Source organism: Copadichromis virginalis, linkage group LG3 (genome assembly GCF_057382275.1).
Source record: "Copadichromis virginalis isolate Kocher_CV1m ecotype Utaka linkage group LG3, C_Virginalis_male_GT1.1, whole genome shotgun sequence".
In the NCBI taxonomy this organism is placed as follows: domain Eukaryota; kingdom Metazoa; phylum Chordata; class Actinopteri; order Cichliformes; family Cichlidae; genus Copadichromis; species Copadichromis virginalis.
In genome coordinates, this window is record NC_140620.1 from 58,381,017 (window position 1) to 58,407,837 (window position 26,821).

At 58.4% G+C, this 26,821-nt stretch overlaps 7 non-coding genes and 7 pseudogenes across 7 annotated transcripts; all 14 read left to right on the forward strand.

The window, feature by feature from the left end:
* The first annotated feature begins 1,749 nt into the window (after positions 1-1,749).
* Positions 1,750-1,868, forward strand: LOC146715814 (5S ribosomal RNA; annotated as a pseudogene).
* Positions 1,869-3,162: 1,294 nt separating this feature from the next.
* On the forward strand, positions 3,163-3,281 carry LOC146715815 (5S ribosomal RNA). Its single transcript, XR_014919592.1, has one exon. It is a non-coding gene; the product is annotated as a 5S ribosomal RNA (ribosomal RNA).
* A 699-nt stretch (positions 3,282-3,980) lies between these two features.
* LOC146715816 (5S ribosomal RNA) lies at positions 3,981-4,099 on the forward strand (annotated as a pseudogene).
* Positions 4,100-7,174: 3,075 nt separating this feature from the next.
* On the forward strand, positions 7,175-7,293 carry LOC146715817 (5S ribosomal RNA; annotated as a pseudogene).
* Positions 7,294-8,587: 1,294 nt separating this feature from the next.
* Positions 8,588-8,706, forward strand: LOC146715818 (5S ribosomal RNA). Its single transcript, XR_014919593.1, has one exon. It is a non-coding gene; the product is annotated as a 5S ribosomal RNA (ribosomal RNA).
* A 699-nt stretch (positions 8,707-9,405) lies between these two features.
* On the forward strand, positions 9,406-9,524 carry LOC146715819 (5S ribosomal RNA; annotated as a pseudogene).
* A 3,075-nt stretch (positions 9,525-12,599) lies between these two features.
* Positions 12,600-12,718, forward strand: LOC146715820 (5S ribosomal RNA; annotated as a pseudogene).
* Positions 12,719-14,012: 1,294 nt separating this feature from the next.
* LOC146715821 (5S ribosomal RNA) lies at positions 14,013-14,131 on the forward strand. Its single transcript, XR_014919594.1, has one exon. It is a non-coding gene; the product is annotated as a 5S ribosomal RNA (ribosomal RNA).
* A 699-nt stretch (positions 14,132-14,830) lies between these two features.
* LOC146715822 (5S ribosomal RNA) lies at positions 14,831-14,949 on the forward strand (annotated as a pseudogene).
* Positions 14,950-18,986: 4,037 nt separating this feature from the next.
* Positions 18,987-19,105, forward strand: LOC146715823 (5S ribosomal RNA). The gene has a single exon (XR_014919595.1). It is a non-coding gene; the product is annotated as a 5S ribosomal RNA (ribosomal RNA).
* A 2,203-nt stretch (positions 19,106-21,308) lies between these two features.
* Positions 21,309-21,427, forward strand: LOC146715824 (5S ribosomal RNA). Its single transcript, XR_014919596.1, has one exon. It is a non-coding gene; the product is annotated as a 5S ribosomal RNA (ribosomal RNA).
* A 2,402-nt stretch (positions 21,428-23,829) lies between these two features.
* Positions 23,830-23,948, forward strand: LOC146715825 (5S ribosomal RNA). Its single transcript, XR_014919597.1, has one exon. It is a non-coding gene; the product is annotated as a 5S ribosomal RNA (ribosomal RNA).
* Positions 23,949-25,124: 1,176 nt separating this feature from the next.
* Positions 25,125-25,243, forward strand: LOC146715826 (5S ribosomal RNA; annotated as a pseudogene).
* Positions 25,244-26,493: 1,250 nt separating this feature from the next.
* On the forward strand, positions 26,494-26,612 carry LOC146715827 (5S ribosomal RNA). The gene has a single exon (XR_014919598.1). It is a non-coding gene; the product is annotated as a 5S ribosomal RNA (ribosomal RNA).
* The last annotated feature ends 209 nt before the right edge of the window (positions 26,613-26,821 follow it).

Consider the following 26,821-nt stretch of genomic DNA (forward strand, 5'->3'; position numbering starts at 1 on the left):
GAGGCCACTTACACCACACCAGGGCCTGTGGCTGCTGGCTGAGGCCACTTACACCACACCAGGGCCTGTGGCTCTTGCTCAGGCCACTCACATCACACCAGGCCCTGCGCTTCTGGCCGAGGCCATCTTCACCAAACCAGGCCCTGTGGTTCTTGCTCAGGCCACTTACACCACACCAGGGCCTTATTTGCTATTGAGGCCACTTACACCACACCAGGGCCTGTGGCACTTGCTCAGGCCACTTACACCACACCAGGGCCTGTGGCACTTGCTCAGGCCACTTACACCACACCAGGGCCTGTGGCTGCTGGCTGAGGCCACTTACACCACACCAGGGCCTGTGGCTCTTGCTCAGGCCACTTACACCACACCAGGGCCTGAGTGACCGGCTGGGGCCACTTACACCACATCAGGGCCTGTGGCTCTGGCTGAGGCCACTTACACCACACCAGGGCCTTAGTTGCTATTGAGGCCAATTACACCACACCATGGTCTGTGGCTCTTGCTCAGGCCACTTACACCACACCAGGGCCTGTGGCACTGGCCGAGGCCACTTACACCACACCAGGGCCTGTGGCTGCTGGCTGAGGCCACTTACACCACACAAGGGCTTGTGGCTGCTGGCTGAGGCCACCTACACCACACCAGGGCCTGTGGCTGCTGGCTGAGGCCACCTACACCACACCAGGGCCTGTGGCTCTTGCTCAGGCCACTTACACCACACCAGGGCCTGTGGCTCTTGCTCAGGCCACTTACACCACACCAGGGCCTGTGGCTCTTGCTGAGGCCACTCATATCACACCAGGCCCTGTGCTTCTGGCTGAGGCCACTTAGACCACACCAGGGCCTGTGGCTGCTGGCTGAGGCCACTTACACCACACCAGGGCCTGTGGCTGCTGGCTGAGGCCATCTACACCACACCAGGGCCTGTGGCTGCTGGCTGAGGCGACTTACACCACACCAGGGCCCTTTTGCTGCTGGCTGAGGCCACTTACACCACACCAGTGCCTGTGGCTTCTGGCTGAGGCGACTTACACCACACCAGGGCCTGTGGCTGCTGGCTGAGGCCACTTACACCACACCAGGGCCTGTGGCTCTTGCTCAGGCCACTCACATCACACCAGGCCCTGCGCTTCTGGCCGAGGCCATCTTCACCAAACCAGGCCCTGTGGCTCTTGCTCAGGCCACTTACACCACACCAGGGCCTGTGGCTCTGGCTTAGGCCACTTACACCACACCAGGGCCTGTGGCACTTGCTCAGGCCACTTACACCACACCAGGGCCTGTGGCTGCTGGCTGAGGCCACTTACACCACACCAGGGCCTGTGGCTCTTACTCAGGCCACTTACACCACACCAGGGCCTGTGGCACTGGCTGAGGCCACTTAGACCACACCAGGGCCTGTGGCTGCTGGCTGAGGCCACTTACACCACACCAGGGCCTGTGGCTGCTGGCTGAGGCCACTTACACCAAACCAGGGCCTGTGGCTGCTTGCTGAGGCCATCTTCACCAAACCAGGCCCTGTGCTGCTTGCTGTGGCCATGTAAAACACACCAGGTCCTGTGCTGGTTCTTGAGGCCATCTTCAACAATCCAGGGCCTGTGCTGTTGGATAAATGCCAAACTGAGCCTTTGGGTTAGGGTATTATGCAAACATGCAGGTATGGTTATAGGATTGTCTTCGTAACTTCAGGTACTTGCCACCTAATCACTTGAATCCATAAATTGAGACATTGTGCTGGAGCCAGCAGCTTTCGGCCATACCACCGTGAGCACGCCCGACCTCGTCTGATCTCGGAAGCTAAGCAGGCCTGGGCTTGGTTAGTACTTGGATGGGAGACTGCCTGGGAATACCTGGTGCTGTAAGCCTTTCATTTTCATGTCATTGAACCGCTTTTGATCCAGAGAAGGGGTGTATTAAAAGACCAAAAGCAGCTCCCCATTAATGAGGGCACATTAACGACATTGCTTTTGGCTGTTTTCCAATGTCTTGTGCTGCTAGCTGATGCCACTTACACCACACCAGGGCCTGTGGCTGCTGGCTGAGGCCACTTACACCACACCAGGGCCTGTGGCTGCTGGCTGAGGCCACCTACACCACACCAGGGCCTTAGTTGCTATTGAGGCCAATTACACCACACCAGGGTCTGTGGCTCTTGCTCAGGCCACTTACACCACACCAGGGCCTGTGGCACTGGCTGAGGCCACTTACACCACACCAGGGCCTGTGGCTGCTAGCTGATGCCACCTACACCACACCAGGGCCTGAGTGACCGGCTGGGGCCACTTACACCACATCAGGGCCTGTTGCTCTGGCTGAGGCCACTTACACCACACCAGGGCCTGTGGCTGCTGGCTGAGGCCACCTACACCACACCAGGGCCTTAGTTGCTATTGATGCCACTTACACCACACCAGGGCCTGTGGCTGCTGGCTGAGGCCACCTACACCACACCAGGGCCCTTTTGCTGCTGGCTGAGGCCACTTACACCACACCAGTGCATGTGGCTCCTGGCTGAGGCCACTTACACCACACCAGGGCCTGTGGCTGCTGAATGAGGCCACTTACACCACACCAGGGCCTGTGGCTCTTGCTCAGGCCACTCACATCACACCAGGCCCTGCGCTTCTGGCCGAGGCCATCTTCACCAAACCAGGCCCTGTGGTTCTTGCTCAGGCCACTTACACCACACCAGGGCCTTATTTGCTATTGAGGCCACTTACACCACACCAGGGCCTGTGGCTCTGGCTTAGGCCACTTACACCACACCAGGGCCTGTGGCACTGGCTGAGGCCACTTAGACCACACCAGGGCCTGTGGCTGCTGGCTGAGGCCACTCACACCACACCAGGGCCTGTGGCTGCTAGCTGAGGCCACTTACACCAAACCAGGGCCTGTGGCTGCCTGCTGAGGCCATCTTCACCAAACCAGGCCCTGTGCTGCTTGCTGTGGCCATGTAAAACACACCAGGTCCTGTGCTGGTTCTTGAGGCCATCTTCAACAATCCAGGGCCTGTGCTGTTGGATAAATGCCAAACTGAGCCTTTTGGTTAGGGTATTATGCAAACATGCAGGTATGGTTATAGGATTGTCTTCGTAACTTCAGGTACTTGCCACCTAATCACTTGAATCCATAAATTGAGACATTGTGCTGGGGCCAGCAGCTTACGGCCATACCACCCTGAGCACGCCCGACCTCGTCTGATCTCGGAAGCTAAGCAGGGCTGGGCTTGGTTAGTACTTGGATGGGAGACTGCCTGGGAATACCTGGTGCTGTAAGCCTTTCATTTTCATGTCATTGAACCGCTTTTGATCCAGAGAAGGGGTGTATTAAAAGACCAGAAGCAGCTCCCCATTAATGAGGGCACATTAACGACATTGCTTTTGGCTGTTTTCCAATGTCTTGTGCTGCTAGCTGATGCCACCTACACCACACCAGGGCCTGAGTGACCGGCTGGGGCCACTTACACCACATCAGGGCCTGTTGCTCTGGCTGAGGCCACTTACACCACACCAGGGCCTGTGGCTGCTGGCTGAGGCCACCTACACCACACCAGGGCCTTAGTTGCTATTGAGGCCAATTACACCACACCAGGGTATGTGGCTCTTGCTCAGGCCACTTACACCACACCAGGGCCTTAGTTGCTATTGAGGCCAATTACACCACACCAGGGCCTGTGGCTCTTGCTCAGGCCACTCACATCACACCAGGCCCTGCGCTTCTGGCCGAGGCCATCTTCACCAAACCAGGCCCTGTGCTGCTAGCTGTGGCCATGTACAACACACCAGGCCCTGTGCTGGTTCCTGAGGCCATCTTCAACAATCCAGGGCCTGTGCTGTTGGATAAATGCTAAACTGAGCCTTTGGGTTAGGGTATTATGCAAACATGAAGGTAGGGTTATAGGATTGTCTTCGTAACTTCAGGTACTTGCCACCTAATCACCTGAATCCATAAATTGAGACATTGTGCTGGGCCCAGCAGCTTACGGCCATACCACCCTGAGCACGCCCGACCTCGTCTGATCTCGGAAGCTGAGCAGGGCTGGGCTTGGTTAGTACTTGGATAGGAGACTGCCTGGGAATACCTGGTGCTGTAAGCCTTTCATTTTAATGTCATTGAACCGCTTTTGATCCAGAGAAGGGGTGTATTAAAAGACCAAAAGCAGCTGCCCATTAATGAGGGCACATTAACGACATTGCTTTTGGCTGTTTTCCAATGTCTTGTGCTGCTAGCTGATGCCACCTACACCACACCAGGGCCTGAGTGACCGGCTGGGGCCACTTACACCACATCAGGGCCTGTGGCTCTGGCTGAGGCCACTTACACCACACCAGGGCCTGTGGCTGCTGGCTGAGGCCACTTACACCACACCAGGGCATTAGTTGCTATTGAGGCCAATTACACCACACCAGGGTATGTGGCTCTTGCTCAGGCCACTTACACCACACCAGGGCCTGTGGCTGCTGGCTGAGGCCACCTACACCACACCAGGGCCTGTGGCTGCTGGCTGAGGCGACTTATACCACACCAGGGCCCTTTTGCTGCTGGCTGAGGCCACTTACACCACGCCAGTGCCTGTGGCTTCTGTCTGAGGCGACTTACACCACACCAGGGCCTGTGGCTGCTGGCTGAGGCCAATTATACCACACCAGGGTCTGTGGCTCTTGCTCAGGCCACTTACACCACACCAGGGCCTGTGGCACTGGCTGAGGCCACTTACACCACACCAGGGCCTGTGGCTGCTGGCTGAGGCCACTTACACCACAACAGGGCCTGTGGCTGCTGGCTGAGGCCACTTACACCACACCAGGGCCTGTGGCTGCTGGCTGAGGCCACCTACACCACACCAGGGCCTGTGGCTGCTGGCTGAGGCGACTTACACCACACCAGGGCCCTTTTGCTGCTGGCTGAGGCCACTTACACCACACCAGTGCCTGTGGCTTCTGGCTGAGGCGACTTACACCACACCAGGGCCTGTGGCTGCTGGCTGATGCCACCTACACCACACCAGGGCCTGAGTGACCGGCTGGGGCCACTTACACCACATCAGGGCCTGTGGCTGCTGGCTGAGGCCAGTTACACCACACCAGAGCCTGTGGCTGCTGGCTGAAGCCACTTACACCACACCAGGGCCTTAGTTGCTATTGAGGCCACTTACACCACACCAGGGCCTGTGGCTGCTGGCTGAGGCCACCTACACCACACCAGGGCCTGTGGCTGCTGGCTGAGGCCACTTACACCACACCAGGGCCTGTGGCTGCTGGCTGAAGCCACTTACACCACACCAGGGCCTTAGTTGCTATTGAGGCCACTTACACCACACCAGGGCCTGTGGCTGCTGGCTGAGGCCACCTACACCACACCAGGGCCCTTTTGCTGCTGGCTGAGGCCACTTACACCACACCAGTGCCTGTGGCTTCTGGCTGAGGCCACTTACACCACACCAGGGCCTGTGGCTGCTGGCTGAGGCCACTTACACCACACCAGGGCCTGTGGCTCTTGCTCAGGCCACTCACATCACACCAGGCCCTGCGCTTCTGGCCGAGGCCATCTTCACCAAACCAGGCCCTGTGGTTCTTGCTCAGGCCACTTACACCACACCAGGGCCTTATTTGCTATTGAGGCCACTTACACCACACCAGGGCCTGTGGCACTTGCTCAGGCCACTTACACCACACCAGGGCCTGTGGCACTTGCTCAGGCCACTTACACCACACCAGGGCCTGTGGCTGCTGGCTGAGGCCACTTACACCACACCAGGGCCTGTGGCTCTTGCTCAGGCCACTTACACCACACCAGGGCCTGAGTGACCGGCTGGGGCCACTTACACCACATCAGGGCCTGTGGCTCTGGCTGAGGCCACTTACACCACACCAGGGCCTTAGTTGCTATTGAGGCCAATTACACCACACCATGGTCTGTGGCTCTTGCTCAGGCCACTTACACCACACCAGGGCCTGTGGCACTGGCCGAGGCCACTTACACCACACCAGGGCCTGTGGCTGCTGGCTGAGGCCACTTACACCACACAAGGGCTTGTGGCTGCTGGCTGAGGCCACCTACACCACACCAGGGCCTGTGGCTGCTGGCTGAGGCCACCTACACCACACCAGGGCCTGTGGCTCTTGCTCAGGCCACTTACACCACACCAGGGCCTGTGGCTCTTGCTCAGGCCACTTACACCACACCAGGGCCTGTGGCTCTTGCTGAGGCCACTCATATCACACCAGGCCCTGTGCTTCTGGCTGAGGCCACTTAGACCACACCAGGGCCTGTGGCTGCTGGCTGAGGCCACTTACACCACACCAGGGCCTGTGGCTGCTGGCTGAGGCCATCTACACCACACCAGGGCCTGTGGCTGCTGGCTGAGGCGACTTACACCACACCAGGGCCCTTTTGCTGCTGGCTGAGGCCACTTACACCACACCAGTGCCTGTGGCTTCTGGCTGAGGCGACTTACACCACACCAGGGCCTGTGGCTGCTGGCTGAGGCCACTTACACCACACCAGGGCCTGTGGCTCTTGCTCAGGCCACTCACATCACACCAGGCCCTGCGCTTCTGGCCGAGGCCATCTTCACCAAACCAGGCCCTGTGGCTCTTGCTCAGGCCACTTACACCACACCAGGGCCTGTGGCTCTGGCTTAGGCCACTTACACCACACCAGGGCCTGTGGCACTTGCTCAGGCCACTTACACCACACCAGGGCCTGTGGCTGCTGGCTGAGGCCACTTACACCACACCAGGGCCTGTGGCTCTTACTCAGGCCACTTACACCACACCAGGGCCTGTGGCACTGGCTGAGGCCACTTAGACCACACCAGGGCCTGTGGCTGCTGGCTGAGGCCACTTACACCACACCAGGGCCTGTGGCTGCTGGCTGAGGCCACTTACACCAAACCAGGGCCTGTGGCTGCTTGCTGAGGCCATCTTCACCAAACCAGGCCCTGTGCTGCTTGCTGTGGCCATGTAAAACACACCAGGTCCTGTGCTGGTTCTTGAGGCCATCTTCAACAATCCAGGGCCTGTGCTGTTGGATAAATGCCAAACTGAGCCTTTGGGTTAGGGTATTATGCAAACATGCAGGTATGGTTATAGGATTGTCTTCGTAACTTCAGGTACTTGCCACCTAATCACTTGAATCCATAAATTGAGACATTGTGCTGGAGCCAGCAGCTTTCGGCCATACCACCGTGAGCACGCCCGACCTCGTCTGATCTCGGAAGCTAAGCAGGCCTGGGCTTGGTTAGTACTTGGATGGGAGACTGCCTGGGAATACCTGGTGCTGTAAGCCTTTCATTTTCATGTCATTGAACCGCTTTTGATCCAGAGAAGGGGTGTATTAAAAGACCAAAAGCAGCTCCCCATTAATGAGGGCACATTAACGACATTGCTTTTGGCTGTTTTCCAATGTCTTGTGCTGCTAGCTGATGCCACTTACACCACACCAGGGCCTGTGGCTGCTGGCTGAGGCCACTTACACCACACCAGGGCCTGTGGCTGCTGGCTGAGGCCACCTACACCACACCAGGGCCTTAGTTGCTATTGAGGCCAATTACACCACACCAGGGTCTGTGGCTCTTGCTCAGGCCACTTACACCACACCAGGGCCTGTGGCACTGGCTGAGGCCACTTACACCACACCAGGGCCTGTGGCTGCTAGCTGATGCCACCTACACCACACCAGGGCCTGAGTGACCGGCTGGGGCCACTTACACCACATCAGGGCCTGTTGCTCTGGCTGAGGCCACTTACACCACACCAGGGCCTGTGGCTGCTGGCTGAGGCCACCTACACCACACCAGGGCCTTAGTTGCTATTGATGCCACTTACACCACACCAGGGCCTGTGGCTGCTGGCTGAGGCCACCTACACCACACCAGGGCCCTTTTGCTGCTGGCTGAGGCCACTTACACCACACCAGTGCATGTGGCTCCTGGCTGAGGCCACTTACACCACACCAGGGCCTGTGGCTGCTGAATGAGGCCACTTACACCACACCAGGGCCTGTGGCTCTTGCTCAGGCCACTCACATCACACCAGGCCCTGCGCTTCTGGCCGAGGCCATCTTCACCAAACCAGGCCCTGTGGTTCTTGCTCAGGCCACTTACACCACACCAGGGCCTTATTTGCTATTGAGGCCACTTACACCACACCAGGGCCTGTGGCTCTGGCTTAGGCCACTTACACCACACCAGGGCCTGTGGCACTGGCTGAGGCCACTTAGACCACACCAGGGCCTGTGGCTGCTGGCTGAGGCCACTCACACCACACCAGGGCCTGTGGCTGCTAGCTGAGGCCACTTACACCAAACCAGGGCCTGTGGCTGCCTGCTGAGGCCATCTTCACCAAACCAGGCCCTGTGCTGCTTGCTGTGGCCATGTAAAACACACCAGGTCCTGTGCTGGTTCTTGAGGCCATCTTCAACAATCCAGGGCCTGTGCTGTTGGATAAATGCCAAACTGAGCCTTTTGGTTAGGGTATTATGCAAACATGCAGGTATGGTTATAGGATTGTCTTCGTAACTTCAGGTACTTGCCACCTAATCACTTGAATCCATAAATTGAGACATTGTGCTGGGGCCAGCAGCTTACGGCCATACCACCCTGAGCACGCCCGACCTCGTCTGATCTCGGAAGCTAAGCAGGGCTGGGCTTGGTTAGTACTTGGATGGGAGACTGCCTGGGAATACCTGGTGCTGTAAGCCTTTCATTTTCATGTCATTGAACCGCTTTTGATCCAGAGAAGGGGTGTATTAAAAGACCAGAAGCAGCTCCCCATTAATGAGGGCACATTAACGACATTGCTTTTGGCTGTTTTCCAATGTCTTGTGCTGCTAGCTGATGCCACCTACACCACACCAGGGCCTGAGTGACCGGCTGGGGCCACTTACACCACATCAGGGCCTGTTGCTCTGGCTGAGGCCACTTACACCACACCAGGGCCTGTGGCTGCTGGCTGAGGCCACCTACACCACACCAGGGCCTTAGTTGCTATTGAGGCCAATTACACCACACCAGGGTATGTGGCTCTTGCTCAGGCCACTTACACCACACCAGGGCCTTAGTTGCTATTGAGGCCAATTACACCACACCAGGGCCTGTGGCTCTTGCTCAGGCCACTCACATCACACCAGGCCCTGCGCTTCTGGCCGAGGCCATCTTCACCAAACCAGGCCCTGTGCTGCTAGCTGTGGCCATGTACAACACACCAGGCCCTGTGCTGGTTCCTGAGGCCATCTTCAACAATCCAGGGCCTGTGCTGTTGGATAAATGCTAAACTGAGCCTTTGGGTTAGGGTATTATGCAAACATGAAGGTAGGGTTATAGGATTGTCTTCGTAACTTCAGGTACTTGCCACCTAATCACCTGAATCCATAAATTGAGACATTGTGCTGGGCCCAGCAGCTTACGGCCATACCACCCTGAGCACGCCCGACCTCGTCTGATCTCGGAAGCTGAGCAGGGCTGGGCTTGGTTAGTACTTGGATAGGAGACTGCCTGGGAATACCTGGTGCTGTAAGCCTTTCATTTTAATGTCATTGAACCGCTTTTGATCCAGAGAAGGGGTGTATTAAAAGACCAAAAGCAGCTGCCCATTAATGAGGGCACATTAACGACATTGCTTTTGGCTGTTTTCCAATGTCTTGTGCTGCTAGCTGATGCCACCTACACCACACCAGGGCCTGAGTGACCGGCTGGGGCCACTTACACCACATCAGGGCCTGTGGCTCTGGCTGAGGCCACTTACACCACACCAGGGCCTGTGGCTGCTGGCTGAGGCCACTTACACCACACCAGGGCATTAGTTGCTATTGAGGCCAATTACACCACACCAGGGTATGTGGCTCTTGCTCAGGCCACTTACACCACACCAGGGCCTGTGGCTGCTGGCTGAGGCCACCTACACCACACCAGGGCCTGTGGCTGCTGGCTGAGGCGACTTATACCACACCAGGGCCCTTTTGCTGCTGGCTGAGGCCACTTACACCACGCCAGTGCCTGTGGCTTCTGTCTGAGGCGACTTACACCACACCAGGGCCTGTGGCTGCTGGCTGAGGCCAATTATACCACACCAGGGTCTGTGGCTCTTGCTCAGGCCACTTACACCACACCAGGGCCTGTGGCACTGGCTGAGGCCACTTACACCACACCAGGGCCTGTGGCTGCTGGCTGAGGCCACTTACACCACAACAGGGCCTGTGGCTGCTGGCTGAGGCCACTTACACCACACCAGGGCCTGTGGCTGCTGGCTGAGGCCACCTACACCACACCAGGGCCTGTGGCTGCTGGCTGAGGCGACTTACACCACACCAGGGCCCTTTTGCTGCTGGCTGAGGCCACTTACACCACACCAGTGCCTGTGGCTTCTGGCTGAGGCGACTTACACCACACCAGGGCCTGTGGCTGCTGGCTGATGCCACCTACACCACACCAGGGCCTGAGTGACCGGCTGGGGCCACTTACACCACATCAGGGCCTGTGGCTGCTGGCTGAGGCCAGTTACACCACACCAGAGCCTGTGGCTGCTGGCTGAAGCCACTTACACCACACCAGGGCCTTAGTTGCTATTGAGGCCACTTACACCACACCAGGGCCTGTGGCTGCTGGCTGAGGCCACCTACACCACACCAGGGCCTGTGGCTGCTGGCTGAGGCCACTTACACCACACCAGGGCCTGTGGCTGCTGGCTGAAGCCACTTACACCACACCAGGGCCTTAGTTGCTATTGAGGCCACTTACACCACACCAGGGCCTGTGGCTGCTGGCTGAGGCCACCTACACCACACCAGGGCCCTTTTGCTGCTGGCTGAGGCCACTTACACCACACCAGTGCCTGTGGCTTCTGGCTGAGGCCACTTACACCACACCAGGGCCTGTGGCTGCTGGCTGAGGCCACTTACACCACACCAGGGCCTGTGGCTCTTGCTCAGGCCACTCACATCACACCAGGCCCTGCGCTTCTGGCCGAGGCCATCTTCACCAAACCAGGCCCTGTGGTTCTTGCTCAGGCCACTTACACCACACCAGGGCCTTATTTGCTATTGAGGCCACTTACACCACACCAGGGCCTGTGGCACTTGCTCAGGCCACTTACACCACACCAGGGCCTGTGGCACTTGCTCAGGCCACTTACACCACACCAGGGCCTGTGGCTGCTGGCTGAGGCCACTTACACCACACCAGGGCCTGTGGCTCTTGCTCAGGCCACTTACACCACACCAGGGCCTGAGTGACCGGCTGGGGCCACTTACACCACATCAGGGCCTGTGGCTCTGGCTGAGGCCACTTACACCACACCAGGGCCTTAGTTGCTATTGAGGCCAATTACACCACACCATGGTCTGTGGCTCTTGCTCAGGCCACTTACACCACACCAGGGCCTGTGGCACTGGCCGAGGCCACTTACACCACACCAGGGCCTGTGGCTGCTGGCTGAGGCCACTTACACCACACAAGGGCTTGTGGCTGCTGGCTGAGGCCACCTACACCACACCAGGGCCTGTGGCTGCTGGCTGAGGCCACCTACACCACACCAGGGCCTGTGGCTCTTGCTCAGGCCACTTACACCACACCAGGGCCTGTGGCTCTTGCTCAGGCCACTTACACCACACCAGGGCCTGTGGCTCTTGCTGAGGCCACTCATATCACACCAGGCCCTGTGCTTCTGGCTGAGGCCACTTAGACCACACCAGGGCCTGTGGCTGCTGGCTGAGGCCACTTACACCACACCAGGGCCTGTGGCTGCTGGCTGAGGCCATCTACACCACACCAGGGCCTGTGGCTGCTGGCTGAGGCGACTTACACCACACCAGGGCCCTTTTGCTGCTGGCTGAGGCCACTTACACCACACCAGTGCCTGTGGCTTCTGGCTGAGGCGACTTACACCACACCAGGGCCTGTGGCTGCTGGCTGAGGCCACTTACACCACACCAGGGCCTGTGGCTCTTGCTCAGGCCACTCACATCACACCAGGCCCTGCGCTTCTGGCCGAGGCCATCTTCACCAAACCAGGCCCTGTGGCTCTTGCTCAGGCCACTTACACCACACCAGGGCCTGTGGCTCTGGCTTAGGCCACTTACACCACACCAGGGCCTGTGGCACTTGCTCAGGCCACTTACACCACACCAGGGCCTGTGGCTGCTGGCTGAGGCCACTTACACCACACCAGGGCCTGTGGCTCTTACTCAGGCCACTTACACCACACCAGGGCCTGTGGCACTGGCTGAGGCCACTTAGACCACACCAGGGCCTGTGGCTGCTGGCTGAGGCCACTTACACCACACCAGGGCCTGTGGCTGCTGGCTGAGGCCACTTACACCAAACCAGGGCCTGTGGCTGCTTGCTGAGGCCATCTTCACCAAACCAGGCCCTGTGCTGCTTGCTGTGGCCATGTAAAACACACCAGGTCCTGTGCTGGTTCTTGAGGCCATCTTCAACAATCCAGGGCCTGTGCTGTTGGATAAATGCCAAACTGAGCCTTTGGGTTAGGGTATTATGCAAACATGCAGGTATGGTTATAGGATTGTCTTCGTAACTTCAGGTACTTGCCACCTAATCACTTGAATCCATAAATTGAGACATTGTGCTGGAGCCAGCAGCTTTCGGCCATACCACCGTGAGCACGCCCGACCTCGTCTGATCTCGGAAGCTAAGCAGGCCTGGGCTTGGTTAGTACTTGGATGGGAGACTGCCTGGGAATACCTGGTGCTGTAAGCCTTTCATTTTCATGTCATTGAACCGCTTTTGATCCAGAGAAGGGGTGTATTAAAAGACCAAAAGCAGCTCCCCATTAATGAGGGCACATTAACGACATTGCTTTTGGCTGTTTTCCAATGTCTTGTGCTGCTAGCTGATGCCACTTACACCACACCAGGGCCTGTGGCTGCTGGCTGAGGCCACTTACACCACACCAGGGCCTGTGGCTGCTGGCTGAGGCCACCTACACCACACCAGGGCCTTAGTTGCTATTGAGGCCAATTACACCACACCAGGGTCTGTGGCTCTTGCTCAGGCCACTTACACCACACCAGGGCCTGTGGCACTGGCTGAGGCCACTTACACCACACCAGGGCCTGTGGCTGCTAGCTGATGCCACCTACACCACACCAGGGCCTGAGTGACCGGCTGGGGCCACTTACACCACATCAGGGCCTGTTGCTCTGGCTGAGGCCACTTACACCACACCAGGGCCTGTGGCTGCTGGCTGAGGCCACCTACACCACACCAGGGCCTTAGTTGCTATTGATGCCACTTACACCACACCAGGGCCTGTGGCTGCTGGCTGAGGCCACCTACACCACACCAGGGCCCTTTTGCTGCTGGCTGAGGCCACTTACACCACACCAGTGCATGTGGCTCCTGGCTGAGGCCACTTACACCACACCAGGGCCTGTGGCTGCTGAATGAGGCCACTTACACCACACCAGGGCCTGTGGCTCTTGCTCAGGCCACTCACATCACACCAGGCCCTGCGCTTCTGGCCGAGGCCATCTTCACCAAACCAGGCCCTGTGGTTCTTGCTCAGGCCACTTACACCACACCAGGGCCTTATTTGCTATTGAGGCCACTTACACCACACCAGGGCCTGTGGCTCTGGCTTAGGCCACTTACACCACACCAGGGCCTGTGGCACTGGCTGAGGCCACTTAGACCACACCAGGGCCTGTGGCTGCTGGCTGAGGCCACTCACACCACACCAGGGCCTGTGGCTGCTAGCTGAGGCCACTTACACCAAACCAGGGCCTGTGGCTGCCTGCTGAGGCCATCTTCACCAAACCAGGCCCTGTGCTGCTTGCTGTGGCCATGTAAAACACACCAGGTCCTGTGCTGGTTCTTGAGGCCATCTTCAACAATCCAGGGCCTGTGCTGTTGGATAAATGCCAAACTGAGCCTTTTGGTTAGGGTATTATGCAAACATGCAGGTATGGTTATAGGATTGTCTTCGTAACTTCAGGTACTTGCCACCTAATCACTTGAATCCATAAATTGAGACATTGTGCTGGGGCCAGCAGCTTACGGCCATACCACCCTGAGCACGCCCGACCTCGTCTGATCTCGGAAGCTAAGCAGGGCTGGGCTTGGTTAGTACTTGGATGGGAGACTGCCTGGGAATACCTGGTGCTGTAAGCCTTTCATTTTCATGTCATTGAACCGCTTTTGATCCAGAGAAGGGGTGTATTAAAAGACCAGAAGCAGCTCCCCATTAATGAGGGCACATTAACGACATTGCTTTTGGCTGTTTTCCAATGTCTTGTGCTGCTAGCTGATGCCACCTACACCACACCAGGGCCTGAGTGACCGGCTGGGGCCACTTACACCACATCAGGGCCTGTTGCTCTGGCTGAGGCCACTTACACCACACCAGGGCCTGTGGCTGCTGGCTGAGGCCACCTACACCACACCAGGGCCTTAGTTGCTATTGAGGCCAATTACACCACACCAGGGTATGTGGCTCTTGCTCAGGCCACTTACACCACACCAGGGCCTTAGTTGCTATTGAGGCCAATTACACCACACCAGGGCCTGTGGCTCTTGCTCAGGCCACTCACATCACACCAGGCCCTGCGCTTCTGGCCGAGGCCATCTTCACCAAACCAGGCCCTGTGCTGCTAGCTGTGGCCATGTACAACACACCAGGCCCTGTGCTGGTTCCTGAGGCCATCTTCAACAATCCAGGGCCTGTGCTGTTGGATAAATGCTAAACTGAGCCTTTGGGTTAGGGTATTATGCAAACATGAAGGTAGGGTTATAGGATTGTCTTCGTAACTTCAGGTACTTGCCACCTTATCACCTGAATCCATAAATTGAGACATTGTGCTGGGCCCAGCAGCTTACGGCCATACCACCCTGAGCACGCCCGACCTCGTCTGATCTCGGAAGCTGAGCAGGGCTGGGCTTGGTTAGTACTTGGATAGGAGACTGCCTGGGAATACCTGGTGCTGTAAGCCTTTCATTTTAATGTCATTGAACCGCTTTTGATCCAGAGAAGGGGTGTATTAAAAGACCAAAAGCAGCTGCCCATTAATGAGGGCACATTAACGACATTGCTTTTGGCTGTTTTCCAATGTCTTGTGCTGCTAGCTGATGCCACCTACACCACACCAGGGCCTGAGTGACCGGCTGGGGCCACTTACACCACATCAGGGCCTGTGGCTCTGGCTGAGGCCACTTACACCACACCAGGGCCTGTGGCTGCTGGCTGAGGCCACTTACACCACACCAGGGCATTAGTTGCTATTGAGGCCAATTACACCACACCAGGGTATGTGGCTCTTGCTCAGGCCACTTACACCACACCAGGGCCTGTGGCTGCTGGCTGAGGCCACCTGCACCACACCAGGGCCTGTGGCTGCTGGCTGAGGCGACTTATACCACACCAGGGCCCTTTTGCTGCTGGCTGAGGCCACTTACACCACACCAGTGCCTGTGGCTTCTGTCTGAGGCGACTTACACCACACCAGGGCCTGTGGCTGCTGGCTGAGGCCAATTATACCACACCAGGGTCTGTGGCTCTTGCTCAGGCCACTTACACCACACCAGGGCCTGTGGCTGCTGGCTGAGGCGACTTATACCACACCAGGGCCCTTTTGCTGCTGGCTGAGGCCACTTACACCACACCAGTGCCTGTGGCTTCTGTCTGAGGCGACTTACACCACACCAGGGCCTGTGGCTGCTGGCTGAGGCCAATTATACCACACCAGGGTCTGTGGCTCTTGCTCAGGCCACTTACACCACACCAGGGCCTGTGGCACTGGCTGAGGCCACTTACACCACACCAGGGCCTGTGGCTGCTGGCTGAGGCCACTTACACCACAACAGGGCCTGTGGCTGCTGGCTGAGGCCACTTACACCACACCAGGGCCTGTGGCTGCTGGCTGAGGCCACCTACACCACACCAGGGCCTGTGGCTGCTGGCTGAGGCGACTTACACCACACCAGGGCCCTTTTGCTGCTGGCTGAGGCCACTTACACCACACCAGTGCCTGTGGCTTCTGGCTGAGGCGACTTACACCACACCAGGGCCTGTGGCTGCTGGCTGATGCCACCTACACCACACCAGGGCCTGAGTGACCGGCTGGGGCCACTTACACCACATCAGGGCCTGTGGCTGCTGGCTGAGGCCAGTTACACCACACCAGAGCCTGTGGCTGCTGGCTGAAGCCACTTACACCACACCAGGGCCTTAGTTGCTATTGAGGCCACTTACACCACACCAGGGCCTGTGGCTGCTGGCTGAGGCCACCTACACCACACCAGGGCCTGTGGCTGCTGGCTGAAGCCACTTACACCACACCAGGGCCTTAGTTGCTATTGAGGCCACTTACACCACACCAGGGCCTGTGGCTGCTGGCTGAGGCCACCTACACCACACCAGGGCCCTTTTGCTGCTGGCTGAGGCCACTTACACCACACCAGTGCCTGTGGCTTCTGGCTGAGGCCACTTACACCACACCAGGGCCTGTGGCTGCTGGCTGAGGCCACTTACACCACACCAGGGCCTGTGGCTCTTGCTCAGGCCACTCACATCACACCAGGCCCTGCGCTTCTGGCCGAGGCCATCTTCACCAAACCAGGCCCTGTGGTTCTTGCTCAGGCCACTTACACCACACCAGGGCCTTATTTGCTATTGAGGCCACTTACACCACACCAGGGCCTGTGGCACTTGCTCAGGCCACTTACACCACACCAGGGCCTGTGGCACTTGCTCAGGCCACTTACACCACACCAGGGCCTGTGGCTGCTGGCTGAGGCCACTTACACCACACCAGGGCCTGTGGCTATTGCTCAGGCCACTTACACCACACCAGGGCCTGTGGCTGCTGGCTGAGGCCACTTACACCACACCAGGGCCTGTGGCTGCTGGCTGAGGCCACCTACACCACACCAGGGCCTGTGGCTGCTGGCTGAGGCCACCTACACCACACCAGGGCCTGTGGCTGCTGGCTGAGGCCACCTGCACCACACCAGGGCCTGTGGCTGCTGGCTGAGGCGACTTATACCACACCAGGGCCCTTTTGCTGCTGGCTGAGGCCACTTACACCACACCAGTGCCTGTGGCTTCTGTCTGAGGCGACTTACACCACACCAGGGCCTGTGGCTGCTGGCTGAGGCCAATTATACCACACCAGGGTCTGTGGCTCTTGCTCAGGCCACTTACACCACACCAGGGCCTGTGGCTGCTGGCTGAGGCGACTTATACCACACCAGGGCCCTTTTGCTGCTGGCTGAGGCCACTTACACCACACCAGTGCCTGTGGCTTCTGTCTGAGGCGACTTACACCACACCAGGGCCTGTGGCTGCTGGCTGAGGCCAATTATACCACACCAGGGTCTGTGGCTCTTGCTCAGGCCACTTACACCACACCAGGGCCTGTGGCACTGGCTGAGGCCACTTACACCACACCAGGGCCTGTGGCTGCTGGCTGAGGCCACTTACACCACAACAGGGCCTGTGGCTGCTGGCTGAGGCCACTTACACCACACCAGGGCCTGTGGCTGCTGGCTGAGGCCACCTACACCACACCAGGGCCTGTGGCTGCTGGCTGAGGCGACTTACACCACACCAGGGCCCTTTTGCTGCTGGCTGAGGCCACTTACACCACACCAGTGCCTGTGGCTTCTGGCTGAGGCGACTTACACCACACCAGGGCCTGTGGCTGCTGGCTGATGCCACCTACACCACACCAGGGCCTGAGTGACCGGCTGGGGCCACTTACACCACATCAGGGCCTGTGGCTGCTGGCTGAGGCCAGTTACACCACACCAGAGCCTGTGGCTGCTGGCTGAAGCCACTTACACCACACCAGGGCCTTAGTTGCTATTGAGGCCACTTACACCACACCAGGGCCTGTGGCTGCTGGCTGAGGCCACCTACACCACACCAGGGCCTGTGGCTGCTGGCTGAAGCCACTTACACCACACCAGGGCCTTAGTTGCTATTGAGGCCACTTACACCACACCAGGGCCTGTGGCTGCTGGCTGAGGCCACCTACACCACACCAGGGCCCTTTTGCTGCTGGCTGAGGCCACTTACACCACACCAGTGCCTGTGGCTTCTGGCTGAGGCCACTTACACCACACCAGGGCCTGTGGCTGCTGGCTGAGGCCACTTACACCACACCAGGGCCTGTGGCTCTTGCTCAGGCCACTCACATCACACCAGGCCCTGCGCTTCTGGCCGAGGCCATCTTCACCAAACCAGGCCCTGTGGTTCTTGCTCAGGCCACTTACACCACACCAGGGCCTTATTTGCTATTGAGGCCACTTACACCACACCAGGGCCTGTGGCACTTGCTCAGGCCACTTACACCACACCAGGGCCTGTGGCACTTGCTCAGGCCACTTACACCACACCAGGGCCTGTGGCTGCTGGCTGAGGCCACTTACACCACACCAGGGCCTGTGGCTATTGCTCAGGCCACTTACACCACACCAGGGCCTGTGGCTGCTGGCTGAGGCCACTTACACCACACCAGGGCCTGTGGCTGCTGGCTGAGGCCACCTACACCACACCAGGGCCTGTGGCTGCTGGCTGAGGCCACCTACACCACACCAGGGCCTGTGGCTGCTGGCTGAGGCCACTTACACCACACCAGTGCCTGTGGCTTCTGGCTGAGGCGACTTACACCACACCAGGGCCTGTGGCTGCTGGCTGAGGCCACTTACACCACACCAAGGCCTGTGGCTCTTGCTCAGGCCACTCACATCACACCAGGCCCTGCGCTTCTGGCCGAGGCCATCTTCACCAAACCAGGCCCTGTGCTCCTTGCTGTGGCCATGTACAACACACCAGGCCCTGTGCTGGTTCCTGAGGCCATCTTCAACAATCCAGGGCCTGTGCTGTTGGATAAATGCCAAACTGAGCCTTTGGGTTAGGGTATTATGCAAACATGCAGGTATGGTTATAGCATTGTCTTCGTAACTTCAGGTACTTGCCACCTAATCACTTGAATCCATAAATTGAGACATTGTGCTGGAGCCAGCAGCTTACGGCCATACCACCCTGAGCACGCCCGACCTCGTCTGATCTCGGAAGCTAAGCAGGGCTGGGCTTGGTTAGTACTTGGATGGGAGACTGCCTGGGAATACCTGGTGCTGTAAGCCTTTCATTTTCATGTCATTGAACCGCTTTTGATCCAGAGAAGGGGTGTATTAAAAGACCAAAAGCAGCTGCCCATTAATGAGGGCACATTAACGACACTGCTTTTGGCTGTTTTCCAATGTCTTGTGCTGCTAGCTGATGCCACCTACACCACACCAGGGCCTGAGTGACCGGCTGGGGCCACTTACACCACATCAGGGCCTGTGGCTCTGGCTGAGGCCACTTACACCACACCAGGGCCTGTGGCTGCTGGCTGAGGCCAGTTACACCACACCAGAGCCTGTGGCTGCTGGCTGAAGCCACTTACACCACACCAGGGCCTTAGTTGCTATTGAGGCCACTTACACCACACCAGGGCCTGTGGCTGCTGGCTGAGGCCACCTACACCACACCAGGGCCTGTGGCTGCTGGCTGAGGCCACTTACACCACACCAGGGCCTGTGGCTGCTGGCTGAAGCCACTTACACCACACCAGGGCCTTAGTTGCTATTGATGCCACTTACACCACACCAGGGCCTGTGGCTGCTGGCTGAGGCCACCTACACCACACCAGGGCCCTTTTGCTGCTGGCTGAGGCCACTTACACCACACCAGTGCATGTGGCTCCTGGCTGAGGCCACTTACACCACACCAGGGCCTGTGGCTGCTGAATGAGGCCACTTACACCACACCAGGGCCTGTGGCTCTTGCTCAGGCCACTCACATCACACCAGGCCCTGCGCTTCTGGCCGAGGCCATCTTCACCAAACCAGGCCCTGTGGTTCTTGCTCAGGCCACTTACACCACACCAGGGCCTTATTTGCTATTGAGGCCACTTACACCACACCAGGGCCTGTGGCTCTGGCTTAGGCCACTTACACCACACCAGTGCCTGTGGCTTCTGGCTGAGGCGACTTACACCACACCAGGGCCTGTGGCTGCTGGCTGATGCCACCTACACCACACCAGGGCCTGAGTGACCGGCTGGGGCCACTTACACCACATCAGGGCCTGTGGCTGCTGGCTGAGGCCAGTTACACCACACCAGAGCCTGTGGCTGCTGGCTGAAGCCACTTACACCACACCAGGGCCTTAGTTGCTATTGAGGCCACTTACACCACACCAGGGCCTGTGGCTGCTGGCTGAGGCCACCTACACCACACCAGGGCCTGTGGCTGCTGGCTGAAGCCACTTACACCACACCAGGGCCTTAGTTGCTATTGAGGCCACTTACACCACACCAGGGCCTGTGGCTGCTGGCTGAGGCCACCTACACCACACCAGGGCCCTTTTGCTGCTGGCTGAGGCCACTTACACCACACCAGTGCCTGTGGCTTCTGGCTGAGGCCACTTACACCACACCAGGGCCTGTGGCTGCTTGCTGAGGCCACTTACACCACACCAGGGCCTGTGGCTCTTGCTCAGGCCACTCACATCACACCAGGCCCTGCGCTTCTGGCCGAGGCCATCTTCACCAAACCAGGCCCTGTGGTTCTTGCTCAGGCCACTTACACCACACCAGGGCCTTATTTGCTATTGAGGCCACTTACACCACACCAGGGCCTGTGGCACTTGCTCAGGCCACTTACACCACACCAGGGCCTGTGGCACTTGCTCAGGCCACTTACACCACACCAGGGCCTGTGGCTGCTGGCTGAGGCCACTTACACCACACCAGGGCCTGTGGCTCTTGCTCAGGCCACTTACACCACACCAGGGCCTGTGGCTGCTGGCTGAGGCCACCTACACCACACCAGGGCCTGTGGCTGCTGGCTGAGGCCACCTACACCACACCAGGGCCTGTGGCTGCTGGCTGAGGCCACTTACACCACACCAGTGCCTGTGGCTTCTGGCTGAGGCGACTTACACCACACCAGGGCCTGTGGCTGCTGGCTGAGGCCACTTACACCACACCAAGGCCTGTGGCTCTTGCTCAGGCCACTCACATCACACCAGGCCCTGCGCTTCTGGCCGAGGCCATCTTCACCAAACCAGGCCCTGTGCTCCTTGCTGTGGCCATGTACAACACACCAGGCCCTGTGCTGGTTCCTGAGGCCATCTTCAACAATCCAGGGCCTGTGCTGTTGGATAAATGCCAAACTGAGCCTTTGGGTTAGGGTATTATGCAAACATGCAGGTATGGTTATAGCATTGTCTTCGTAACTTCAGGTACTTGCCACCTAATCACTTGAATCCATAAATTGAGACATTGTGCTGGCGCCAGCAGCTTACGGCCATACCACCCTGAGCACGCCCGACCTCGTCTGATCTCGGAAGCTAAGCAGGGCTGGGCTTGGTTAGTACTTGGATGGGAGACTGCCTGGGAATACCTGGTGCTGTAAGCCTTTCATTTTCATGTCATTGAACCGCTTTTGATCCAGAGAAGGGGTGTATTAAAAGACCAAAAGCAGCTGCCCATTAATGAGGGCACATTAACGACACTGCTTTTGGCTGTTTTCCAATGTCTTGTGCTGCTAGCTGATGCCACCTACACCACACCAGGGCCTGAGTGACCGGCTGGGGCCACTTACACCACATCAGGGCCTGTGGCTCTGGCTGAGGCCACTTACACCACACCAGGGCCTGTGGCTGCTGGCTGAGGCCAGTTACACCACACCAGAGCCTGTGGCTGCTGGCTGAAGCCACTTACACCACACCAGGGCCTTAGTTGCTATTGAGGCCACTTACACCACACCAGGGCCTGTGGCTGCTGGCTGAGGCCACCTACACCACACCAGGGCCTGTGGCTGCTGGCTGAGGCCACTTACACCACACCAGGGCCTGTGGCTGCTGGCTGAAGCCACTTACACCACACCAGGGCCTTAGTTGCTATTGATGCCACTTACACCACACCAGGGCCTGTGGCTGCTGGCTGAGGCCACCTACACCACACCAGGGCCCTTTTGCTGCTGGCTGAGGCCACTTACACCACACCAGTGCATGTGGCTCCTGGCTGAGGCCACTTACACCACACCAGGGCCTGTGGCTGCTGAATGAGGCCACTTACACCACACCAGGGCCTGTGGCTCTTGCTCAGGCCACTCACATCACACCAGGCCCTGCGCTTCTGGCCGAGGCCATCTTCACCAAACCAGGCCCTGTGGTTCTTGCTCAGGCCACTTACACCACACCAGGGCCTTATTTGCTATTGAGGCCACTTACACCACACCAGGGCCTGTGGCTCTGGCTTAGGCCACTTACACCACACCAGTGCCTGTGGCTTCTGGCTGAGGCGACTTACACCACACCAGGCCCTGCGCTTCTGGCCGAGGCCATCTTCACCAAACCAGGCCCTGTGCTCCTTGCTGTGGCCATGTACAACACACCAGGGCCTGTGGCTCTGGCTGAGGCGACTTACACCACACCAGGGCCTGTGGCTGCTGGCTGATGCCACCTACACCACACCAGGGCCTGAGTGACCGGCTGGGGCCACTTACACCACATCAGGGCCTGTGGCTGCTGGCTGAGGCCAGTTACACCACACCAGAGCCTGTGGCTGCTGGCTGAAGCCACTTACACCACACCAGGGCCTGTGGCTGCTGGCTGAGGCCACTTACACCACACCAGGGCCTGTGGCTGCTGGCTGAGGCCACCTACACCACACCAGGGCCTGTGGCTGCTGGCTGAGGCCACTTACACCACACCAGGGCCTGTGGCTGCTGGCTGAAGCCACTTACACCACACCAGGGCCTTAGTTGCTATTGAGGCCACTTACACCACACCAGGGCCTGTGGCTGCTGGCTGAGGCCACGTACACCACACCAGGGCCCTTTTGCTGCTGGCTGAGGCCACTTACACCACACCAGTGCCTGTGGCTGCTGGCTGAGGCCACTTACACCACACCAGGGCCTGTGGCTGCTGGCTGAGGCCACTTACACCACACCAGGGCCTGTGGCTCTTGCTCAGGCCACTCACATCACACCAGGCCCTGCGCTTCTGGCCGAGGCCATCTTCACCAAACCAGGCCCTGTGGTTCTTGCTCAGGCCACTTACACCACACCAGGGCCTTATTTGCTATTGAGGCCACTTACACCACACCAGGGCCTGTGGCACTTGCTCAGGCCACTTACACCACACCAGGGCCTGTGGCACTTGCTCAGGCCACTTACACCACACCAGGGCCTGTGGCTGCTGGCTGAGGCCACTTACACCACACCAGGGCCTGTGGCTCTTGCTCAGGCCACTTACACCACACCAGGGCCTGTGGCTGCTGGCTGAGGCCACTTACACCACACCAGGGCCTGTGGCTGCTGGCTGAGGCCACCTACACCACACCAGGGCCTGTGGCTGCTGGCTGAGGCCACCTACACCACACCAGGGCCTGTGGCTGCTGGCTGAGGCCACTTACACCACACCAGTGCCTGTGGCTTCTGGCTGAGGCGACTTACACCACACCAGGGCCTGTGGCTGCTGGCTGAGGCCACTTACACCACACCAAGGCCTGTGGCTCTTGCTCAGGCCACTCACATCACACCAGGCCCTGCGCTTCTGGCCGAGGCCATCTTCACCAAACCAGGCCCTGTGCTCCTTGCTGTGGCCATGTACAACACACCAGGCCCTGTGCTGGTTCCTGAGGCCATCTTCAACAATCCAGGGCCTGTGCTGTTGGATAAATGCCAAACTGAGCCTTTGGGTTAGGGTATTATGCAAACATGCAGGTATGGTTATAGCATTGTCTTCGTAACTTCAGGTACTTGCCACCTAATCACTTGAATCCATAAATTGAGACATTGTGCTGGAGCCAGCAGCTTACGGCCATACCACCCTGAGCACGCCCGACCTCGTCTGATCTCGGAAGCTAAGCAGGGCTGGGCTTGGTTAGTACTTGGATGGGAGACTGCCTGGGAATACCTGGTGCTGTAAGCCTTTCATTTTCATGTCATTGAACCGCTTTTGATCCAGAGAAGGGGTGTATTAAAAGACCAAAAGCAGCTGCCCATTAATGAGGGCACATTAACGACACTGCTTTTGGCTGTTTTCCAATGTCTTGTGCTGCTAGCTGATGCCACCTACACCACACCAGGGCCTGAGTGACCGGCTGGGGCCACTTACACCACATCAGGGCCTGTGGCTCTGGCTGAGGCCACTTACACCACACCAGGGCCTGTGGCTGCTGGCTGAGGCCAGTTACACCACACCAGAGCCTGTGGCTGCTGGCTGAAGCCACTTACACCACACCAGGGCCTTAGTTGCTATTGAGGCCACTTACACCACACCAGGGCCTGTGGCTGCTGGCTGAGGCCACCTACACCACACCAGGGCCTGTGGCTGCTGGCTGAGGCCACTTACACCACACCAGGGCCTGTGGCTGCTGGCTGAAGCCACTTACACCACACCAGGGCCTTAGTTGCTATTGATGCCACTTACACCACACCAGGGCCTGTGGCTGCTGGCTGAGGCCACCTACACCACACCAGGGCCCTTTTGCTGCTGGCTGAGGCCACTTACACCACACCAGTGCATGTGGCTCCTGGCTGAGGCCACTTACACCACACCAGGGCCTGTGGCTGCTGAATGAGGCCACTTACACCACACCAGGGCCTGTGGCTCTTGCTCAGGCCACTCACATCACACCAGGCCCTGCGCTTCTGGCCGAGGCCATCTTCACCAAACCAGGCCCTGTGGTTCTTGCTCAGGCCACTTACACCACACCAGGGCCTTATTTGCTATTGAGGCCACTTACACCACACCAGGGCCTGTGGCTCTGGCTTAGGCCACTTACACCACACCAGTGCCTGTGGCTTCTGGCTGAGGCGACTTACACCACACCAGGCCCTGCGCTTCTGGCCGAGGCCATCTTCACCAAACCAGGCCCTGTGCTCCTTGCTGTGGCCATGTACAACACACCAGGCCCTGTGCTGGTTCCTGAGGCCATCTTCAACAATCCAGGGCCTGTGCTGTTGGATAAATGCCAAACTGAGCCTTTGGGTTAGGGTATTATGCAAACATGCAGGTATGGTTATAGCATTGTCTTCGTAACTTCAGGTACTTGCCACCTAATCACTTGAATCCATAAATTGAGACATTGTGCTGGAGCCAGCAGCTTACGGCCATACCACCGTGAGCACGCCTGACCTCGTCTGATCTCGGAAGCTAAGCAGGGCTGGGCTTGGTTAGTACTTGGATGGGAGACTGCCTGGGAATACCTGTTGCTGTAAGCCTTTCATATCATTGAACCGCTTTTGATCCAGAGAAGGGGTGTATTAAAAGACCAAAAGCAGCTGCCCATTAATGAGGGCACATTAACGACACTGCTTTTGGCTGTTTTCCAATGTCTTGTGCTGCTAGCTGATGCCACCTACACCACACCAGGGCCTGAGTGACCGGCTGGGGCCACTTACACCACATCAGGGCCTGTGGCTCTGGCTGAGGCCACTTACACCACACCAGGGCCTGTGGCTGCTGGCTGAGGCCAGTTACACCACACCAGAGCCTGTGGCTGCTGGCTGAGGCCACTTACACCACACCAGGGCCTTAGTTGCTATTGAGGCCACTTACACCACACCAGGGCCTGTGGCTGCTGGCTGAGGCCACCTACACCACACCAGGGCCTGTGGCTGCTGGCTGAGGCCACTTACACCACACCAGGGCCTGTGGCTGCTGGCTGAAGCCACTTACACCACACCAGGGCCTTAGTTGCTATTGATGCCACTTACACCACACCAGGGCCTGTGGCTGCTGGCTGAGGCCACCTACACCACACCAGGGCCCTTTTGCTGCTGGCTGAGGCCACTTACACCACACCAGTGCATGTGGCTCCTGGCTGAGGCCACTTACACCACACCAGGGCCTGTGGCTGCTGAATGAGGCCACTTACACCACACCAGGGCCTGTGGCTCTTGCTCAGGCCACTCACATCACACCAGGCCCTGCGCTTCTGGCCGAGGCCATCTTCACCAAACCAGGCCCTGTGGTTCTTGCTCAGGCCACTTACACCACACCAGGGCCTTATTTGCTATTGAGGCCACTTACACCACACCAGGGCCTGTGGCTCTGGCTTAGGCCACTTACACCACACCAGGGCCTGTGGCACTGGCTGAGGCCACTTAGACCACACCAGGGCCTGTGGCTGCTGGCTGAGGCCACTCACACCACACCAGGGCCTGTGGCTGCTAGCTGAGGCCACTTACACCAAACCAGGGCCTGTGGCTGCCTGCTGAGGCCATCTTCACCAAACCAGGCCCTGTGCTGCTTGCTGTGGCCATGTAAAACACACCAGGTCCTGTGCTGGTTCTTGAGGCCATCTTCAACAATCCAGGGCCTGTGCTGTTGGATAAATGCCAAACTGAGCCTTTTGGTTAGGGTATTATGCAAACATGCAGGTATGGTTATAGGATTGTCTTCGTAACTTCAGGTACTTGCCACCTAATCACTTGAATCCATAAATTGAGACATTGTGCTGGGGCCAGCAGCTTACGGCCATACCACCCTGAGCACGCCCGACCTCGTCTGATCTCGGAAGCTAAGCAGGGCTGGGCTTGGTTAGTACTTGGATGGGAGACTGCCTGGGAATACCTGGTGCTGTAAGCCTTTCATTTTCATGTCATTGAACCGCTTTTGATCCAGAGAAGGGGTGTATTAAAAGACCAGAAGCAGCTCCCCATTAATGAGGGCACATTAACGACATTGCTTTTGGCTGTTTTCCAATGTCTTGTGCTGCTAGCTGATGCCACCTACACCACACCAGGGCCTGAGTGACCGGCTGGGGCCACTTACACCACATCAGGGCCTGTTGCTCT